The sequence below is a fragment of the Salvelinus sp. IW2-2015 genome, linkage group LG8 (genome assembly GCF_002910315.2).
Source record: "Salvelinus sp. IW2-2015 linkage group LG8, ASM291031v2, whole genome shotgun sequence".
Classification (NCBI taxonomy): Eukaryota; Metazoa; Chordata; class Actinopteri; order Salmoniformes; family Salmonidae; genus Salvelinus; species Salvelinus sp. IW2-2015.
Genome location: NC_036848.1, coordinates 27,055,632 through 27,064,220, shown reverse-complemented (window position 1 = coordinate 27,064,220; position 8,589 = coordinate 27,055,632). Strand labels below are relative to the sequence as shown.

Genomic DNA, 8,589 nt, shown 5'->3' with positions numbered 1-8,589 from the left:
CTGCAGTGACGGTCCTGAAGGGCAAGCTCACAGCTCGTTTTGAGCCTTCCCTGCTAACCAGGGACTGACTCGGGCCAGGGAAACCATGTGAGTGAACTCTCTGGACAATCACTTATATCCAATAATCAATTAACTTAAAGTAATCAATTAACTTAAGAAAAACATTACTCACTAAGAGTTCCTTAACGCCCATGGTAGAAATGACTTTCACTACTTCAGGTGGACACAGGGAACCAGCCATGATGCCTAAAATGCAGAAACAAACACATATATGTCATCTAAGACATACATTTGCTATCATCAATTCCAAGATTCCAATACCGGTCCTCTAGGACCCCCGAGTATGCAGGATTTCAAACCATCCTAACTAATGTTCAATACATTTGATTTCAAGAATATGATTAGAACAGAAACCAATGACCGGAGTTTAACATGATCTCTTACCTCCCTCCACTGACGACAAGTTGAACTTGGCCAAGTCAGGCTGGCCCAGCATGTCGACAAAGGTAAGGTACACCTGGGGGGGGGGGGGGAGGAAGAGTGGAAAAACTTGATTGAGGGACAAAAATAAACCTACACCACGGTTTACTGTCCCAGAAAACTTCTCAATAACAATGAATGCATGTTCTCCACCAGGACTTAGATATTTCTGCCATACCTTTCACTCTCCATAGCTGCCAGGTTGGCACATCACCCGTTGTCTGGAATCATATGTGTCTGTGTGGGCAGGGCACTCACCCTCCAGTCATAGCCCACTCGCATGCCAAAAAAGTAGTCATTGTTGACGATGTTGTGGTGGGAGAGGGTGGCACCTTTGGGGTTTCCCGTCGTACCCTAACAACAGACAAAAAAGTATGTCAGAGAAATAGCAAAAACAAAGCAATGCATATACAAATTAATTTGAATAGGTCAACTGGAGCATGCATCATTACTCAATACTGTGAGTTATTCAGATCGATGTCAACAAACGATTTAACATTCACAGTGTAGATTTGTTGAATACCATGACCAAGAAAAGATTAACTGTGAGTGCAGGATCCAATAGGAAGAATGAAGAGAGAGAGAGAGTATGCAGTTAGTTAAAGTACCGATGTGAACTGAATGTTGATGGGGTCGTCAAAGGACAACTTCTTCTGCAGCTCATCCAGCTGCTGCACGTGTTTCCTACTCCCTGCCTGCATCACGTCCTCCGGATGGTACATCCCCAGCTACTGGCCGTCTGTCACTATTACTGTGTGGAGGTCTGGGAGTCTGAGGAGGAGGCGTCACGCTCAGTGGCATGCAATGTTACAGAACGTTCACATAGATGTAGAAAAGACAGACACGCCTCAACCATGTAGCATAGGGAATCATGCCAGCTCTAATTAAGATATTTCTATCTGCAATGTTCAAAGTGTTGTACCCTCCAGAACAGGATGCAGGTTTTTTGTGGGTATTGTGCTTTGACCATCACTCAATGTAACTGATAGTTGAGAATTCATCAAAAGAAGAAAGCAGTGTGGTCATACCTGGCACTCTTGACAGATCCTGTGATAGCAGTGTCCATCTCTGGACAGCTCTATCTGAGAATGCCACAGTACTTCTGGGTCTTAAACTGGGTCGGGAACATAATGGCATTGCATCCCACCTGGGTCAAGACCAGCAAAGAAGAGAATATTACATTCACCTGCTTGCATTACCACCTGCATAACACTTATTACCACCAATGAACATCAACATCATTATCATCATAAAATGTTTCAAAAGCAATCAGCGGCCCATCCTACTTAAGAGCTCCAAACCCAGTGCTGTTCTCATTGAACAAAACATATGACATGAAATGACTGCCAACTCAAATGACCCACCTTCCTCAAAGCAAACTGAAACTCCTGCACCTGATAGGTTGGGTTAACAGACGCCTGTCAGAGAGAACAAAACATAACCACTGAAAACATCTTCTTTAATGTACCCACAAAGAGGGTGCAAAAACTAGCACGTTTTTTCCTATTAAGATTCCTCCTTCTACGTGCCATCAGTGTCAGTGCACACCAGTATGATGCCAGCCTTGGCTGTGGCAAACTAGAACAGGACCCACTCATGTGTTGGGTCCCCACATGCCCAGTCTGTCCCCCCTCTTCAGTCCCAGGGCCAGGATGCCTGCAGTAGCCTGGTCCACCTGAGCCATAAGGGGGCAAAGTCAATGCATAACTGGACACTAGAAAGTGATTCATAGATTCACAGCAGCATTGATGAAAGAGACAGAGGAATGGAAAGAGACAGAGGCCCCCCTTTTGTAGGCTCGCAGACCAATAAAAATAAATATACAGTACCAGTCAAAAGCTTGGACACGTACTCATTCAAGAGTTTTATTTTAACTATCTTCTACATTATAGAATAATAGTGAAGACAACAAAACTATGAAATAACACATATGGAATCATGTAGTAACCAAAAAAAGTAGCCACCCTTTGCCTTAATGACATCTTTGCACACTCTTGACATTCTCTCAACCAGCTTCATGAGGTAGTCACCTGGAATGCATTTAAATTGACAGGTGTACCTGTTTCTTTCCTTCTTATTGTGTTTGAGCCAATCAGTTGTGTTGTGACAAAGTAGGGGTGATATACAGAAGATTGCCCTATTTGGTAAAATACCAAGTCCATATTATGGCAAGAACAGGTCAAATAAGCAAAGAGAAACGACAGTCCATCATTAATTTAGGACATGAAGGTCAGTCAATTTGGAAAATTTCAAGAATAAGAAGTTTCGTCAAGTGCAGTTGCAAAACACATCAAGCGCTATGATGAAGCTGGCTCTCATGAGGACTGCCTGTAAGGGAGTGTGTAACTGGCTGCAGGGAAGTCAGGCGCAGGAGAGCAGAAATGGGTAGCAAACCTTTATTGAGGCGAACAAAAACACGGCACTCAGAAAACTAAACACACACGGGTTACAATAAACCGGCGCAAACCAGCCTGGAGTACACATACATTTACACATAACAATTCCACACACAGACATGGAGGAAAACAGAGGGTTATATGCAAGACGAGTAATGAGGGAATGCAAACCAGGTGTGCGGGAAAACAAGACAAAACAAATGGAAATGAAAGATGGATCGGCGATGGCTAGAAGACCGGTGACGTCGACCGCCGAATGCCGCACGAACAAGGAGAGGGACCGACCTCGGCGGAAGTCGTGACACTGCCTCAGGAAAGGAAAACCCAGAGTTACTGCAGAGGATAGGTTCATTAGAATTACCAGCCTCAGAAATTGCAGCCCAAATAATGAAACCACTACTAAAGGACACCAATAAGAAGAAGAGTATTTTAGTATTTACATTTTTTATGTATTATTTCTTACATTGTTAGCCCAGAAAATCTTAAGTGTTATTATATACAGCTGGGAAGAACTATTGGATATCAGTACTACGACCAGGAATACGACTTTCACCTAGGGTATTTGAACTGATTCCAGAGGCTGACCCAAAGAAATGCCCCTGGAGAAGAGGTAGACGGAGCGGTCTCCTGGTCAGACTTTGGAGGCGTGCACACCACCCACCGCTTCTGAGTATATTACTCTCTAATGTCCAGTCTCTAGATAACAAGGTAGACGAAATTAGGGCAAGGGTTGCTTTCCAGAGAGACATCAGGGATTGTAACATACATATTCACGGAAACATGGTTCTCTCGGGGTATGCTGTCGGTAGCTGGTACAGCCACCTGGATTTTTTGTGCATCACACCGACAGGAATAAACATGTCTCCGAGAAGAAGAAGGGCGGGGGTGTATGTTTCATGATTAACGTGGTGTAATTGTAACAACATACAGGAACTCAACTTCTTTTGTTCACCTGACCTAGAATTCCTCACAATCAAATGCCGACCGTATTATCTCCCAAGAGAATTCTGCTCAGTTATTGTCACAACTGTGTATATCCCCCCCTCAAGCCGATACCACGACGGCCCTCAAGGAACTTCAATGGACTTTATGCAAACTGGAAACCATATATCCCAAGGCTGCATTTGATGTAGCTGGGGATTTTAACAAAGCAAATTTGAGGACATGGCTACCTAAATTCTATCAGCATATTGACTGTAGCACTCGCGCTGGAAAAACACTGGATCACTGCTACTCTAACTTCCGCGATGCATACAAGGCCCTCCCCTGCCCTCCTTTCGGCAAATCTGACCAAGACTCCATTTTTCTCCTCCCTTCCTACAGGCAGAAACTCAAACAGGATGTACCCGTGCTAAGGACTATTCAAAGCTGGTCTGACCAATCGGAATCCACACTTCAAGATTGTTTCGATCACACGGACTGGGACATGTTCCGGGTAGCCTCAGAGAATAATATCGACGTATACGCTGATTCGGTGAGTGAGTTTATAAGCAAGTGTATAGGAGATGTACCTACTGTGACTATTAAAACCTACCCTAACCAGAAACCGTGGATAGATGGCGGCATTCGCGTAAAACTGAAAGTGCGAACCACCGCATTCAACAATGGAAAGGTGACTGGGAATATGGCCGAATACAAACAGTGTAGTTATTCCCTCCGCAAGGCAATCAAACAAGCGAAATGTCAGTATAGAGACAAAGTGGAGTCGCAATTCAACGGCTGAGACACGAGACGTATGTGGCAGGGTCTACAGACAATCACGGACAACAAAAGGAAAATCAGCCACGTCACGAACACCGACGTCTTGCTTCCAGACAAACTTAACACCTTTAACCGCTTTGAGGATAATACAGTGCCACCGACGCGGCCCGCTACCAAGGACTGTGAGCTCTCCTTCACCATGGCCGACGTGAGTAAGACATTTAAATGTGATAACCCTCGCAAGGCTGCCGGTCCAGATGGCATCCCTAGCCGCATCCTCAGAGCATGCGCAGACCAGCTGGCTGGTGTGTTTACGGACATGTTCAATCTTTCCCTATCCCAGTCTGCTGTCCCCACATAATTCAAGATGGCCACCATTGTTCCTGTACCCAGGAAGGCAAAGGTAACTGAACTAAATGACTATCGCCCCGTAGGACTTACTTCTGTCATCATGAAGTGCTTTGAGAGGCTAGTCAAGGATCATATCACCTCCACCTTACCTGTCACCCTAGACCCACTTCAATTTGCTTACCGCCCCAATAGGTCCACAGACGATGCAATCGCCATCACTGCACACTGCTCTATCCCATCTGGACAAGACCCCATCCTGTGCAGTTGGGTCCTGGACTTCCTGACGGGCCACTCCTAGGTGGTGAAGGTAGGAAACAAAACCTCCACTTCGCTGATCCTCAAAATCTGGGGCCCCACAAGGGTGCGTGCTCAGCCCCCTCCTGTATTCCCTGTTCACCCATGACTGCATGGCCATGCACGCCTCCAACTCAATCATCAAGTTTGCAGACGTCACAACAGTAGTAGGCTTGATTACCAACAACAACGAGACAGCCTATAGGGAGGAGGTGAGGGCACTCGGAATGTGGTGTCAGGAAAATAACCTCTCACTCAACGTCAACAAAACAAAGGAGATGATTGTGGACTTCAGGAAACAGCAGAAGGAGCACCCCCTTATCCACAGACGGGACAGCAGTGGAGAAGGTGGAAAGTTAAGTTCCTTGGCGTACACATCAAGGACAAACTGAAATGGTCCAGCCTTCTTTGGCTTGTCACCTAAAACCCTCACAAACTTTTACAGATGCACAATTGAGAGCATCCTGTCGGGCTGTATCACTACCTGGTACGGCAACTGCACCACCCACAACCGCAAGGCTCTCCAGTGGGTGGTACGGTCTGCACAACGCATCACCGGGGGCAAACTACCTGCCATCCAGGACACCTACAGCACCCAATGTCACTGGAAGGCCATAAAGATCATCAAGGACAACAACCTCCCAAGCCACTGCCTGTTCACCCCGCTACCATCCAGAAGGCGAGGTCAGTACAGGTGCATCAAAGCTGGGACCGAGAGACTGAAAAACAGGTTCTATCTTAAGGCCACCAGACTGTTAAACAGCCATCAATAACATAGAGAGGCTGCTGCCTAAATACATTGGTCACTTTAATAACGCCACTTTAATAATGTTTACATATCTTGTATTACTCATCTCGTATGTACACTACCATTCAAAAGTTTGGGTTCACTTTTTGTTCACTCCTTGTTTTTGAAAGAAAAGCAATTTTTTTGTCCATTAAAATAACATAATATTGATCAGAAATACAGTGTAGGCATTGTTAATGTTGTAAATGACTACTGTAGCTGGAAAAGACAGATTTTTCATGGAATATCTACATAGGCATACAGAGGCACATTATCAGCAACCATCACTCCTGTGTTCCAATGGCACGTTATGTTAGCTAATCCAAGTTGATCATTTTAAAAGGCTAATTGATCATTAGAAAACCCTTATACAATTATGTTAGCACAGCTGAAAACTGTTGTGCGATTAAAGAAGCAATAAAACTGTCCTTTAGACTAGTTGAGTATTTGGAGCGTCAGCATTTGTGGGTGCGATTACAGGTTCAAAATGGCCAGAAACAAAGGACTTTCTTCTGAAACTCGTCAGTCTATTCTTGTTCTGAGAAATTGAGACTATTCCATGCGAGAAATTGCCAAGAAACTGAAGATCACTCGCAATAACATCTGCTAACCATGTGTATGTGACCAATAAAATTTTATTTTATTTGGTGTGGTTCCCACCGTGAAGCATGGAGGAGGTGTGATGGTGTTGGGGTGGTTTGCTGGTGACACTGTCTGTGATTTATTTAGAATTCAAGGCACACTTAACCAGCAGTGCACGCAGACCAGGTCGCCGACGGTGCGGCTGGCTTCCGGGTCAAGTAGTATAATAAAAAAATCCCCATCAAAATCCGTCAGTTTTAGCAGAGAGGAAGAGGTAGAGAAAGGCCCAACTCGGCGGAAAATCAGTCTCCCTCCAGTAGGTGCCATTTTTTTGTTGTTTGGCCCACCAAGCAAGGAGTATTTGTATGGAGGTCAATGAGAGAGTCGAATTTGGTAAACCCCCAAAAATGTATGGCTTATTTGCTACATGAGGTTTATTTGATTGAATAGAAGTTTCGTAATGCTTAAGTTGTTACGAGTGTACTGATATAAGTAGGACACGTGACATCCCGGCTACTTTGAGAAAAAACACTTTATATCGGAGTTGTCTCAAGATGGCTACGCATATTCATGTCATGAGGCTAGTAGATTAACATCTCTCTCACTTGAATACCGGCCATTGACATAAACAACTCTTATCGAATACTCAAAAATAAATTACAATAATGAGATGTATCCACCAATCCAAAGAAATTATAGGCGAGAGCTAGACAGCCGCCTTGCCGCTTCGTGGACAACAACTCCCTTTTTTAGGGCGGAGAGACTTTGGTTTAAGCTAGAGATTTTTTTGTTGTTGCATGGGCTGAGTCTCAATCCACCACATCCACCTATTGTAGAATCCAAACAGTTTGGCCTTCAAACTAATATGACCACTATGGAAAGACTACTCTCACAATGGTGTTCTCCATTTTGGTCTACGACCACCACGGGACTCGTCTAAAGTCGTCGGTAACGCTGATGTGTCAACTTCCGTCTGTTGCGTCCGTACCGTTTGGGCTATAAACTAATAAGGAGAGACTCATGAACACCATCTCCGTTTTGCTTTACGACCCCCAGGAGTGCCACGGACTCATCGGATAAGGAGTGAAATATGTCCAAAAAAACAAAAATATTTCCTGAGCTTTCTCCTAGATACAGGACAGACACATCAAAACCTTATTCCTTATGATTTATTTGACTGTCTTTTTTTTGCCATTTATGAATGTTATTCAATGTGGTTCCATGGGCTATAGTAGTTAAGGCCAAATTCAATATTTTATCAAATAATTTACCTAAAGGGGTCCTAAAATTCCAAATCAAATAGCTAAATGATCCATGGTATGAACATCTTAAAAAACCAATTCCATGTCAACTTAATAGAACCCCCCCCCCCCGGGAGGTTAGGGCTGGAGTCCCACTTGTTTTTTGGTTGTCTTTTCCTGTTTATATTGAATTTAATCACTTAAACACTGTATGTATTGCTTACTGTTTTTTACATTTTCTTTAGACTGGCAGCCATGGGTACATATTTTATAAATGGATAATTTCAAATGGATAATGTATCTGTAACCACAACATGGTTAATACTATAATTTTGATATAATGGATGGTTGGTTCTTGCATTACATAGCTTTGCCTATGAATTTGAGTGATCAAATTTCTCCAACCCCGTCCCTCAGCTTTTTGCCAAAACAATGGCGAGGAGTCACAGTATTGTTTCAACTGCTGATTCAACTGCTGATTCGCCCTTTGAAAATCTGATTTTAAACCTAACCTTAAAGACCAAAAAGCAACATTTTGGGTGGTGAATGAGGCCGGTACCCGGAAGTGAGGCTGACCGTGATCCCCAGAATCTCCATGAAGGCTTTCCATACACGTGACGTGATTTGTGGGCCACGGTCAGAGTCTGTCCACTATCACCAAAATGGTGGTAAAACCATCAGAAGAGGGGAGATCAGTGACAAAGTCAATGGACAGATGAGACCAGGAACACTGAGGCAAGGGGAAGGAGTTTTCCTG

At 44.1% G+C, this 8,589-nt stretch overlaps 1 pseudogene; it reads right to left on the bottom strand.

Moving 5' to 3' along the window:
- The window catches only part of LOC111968210 (medium-chain acyl-CoA ligase ACSF2, mitochondrial-like), a 35,897-nt pseudogene that overhangs the window by 26,429 nt on the left and 879 nt on the right, over positions 1 to 8,589 (bottom strand).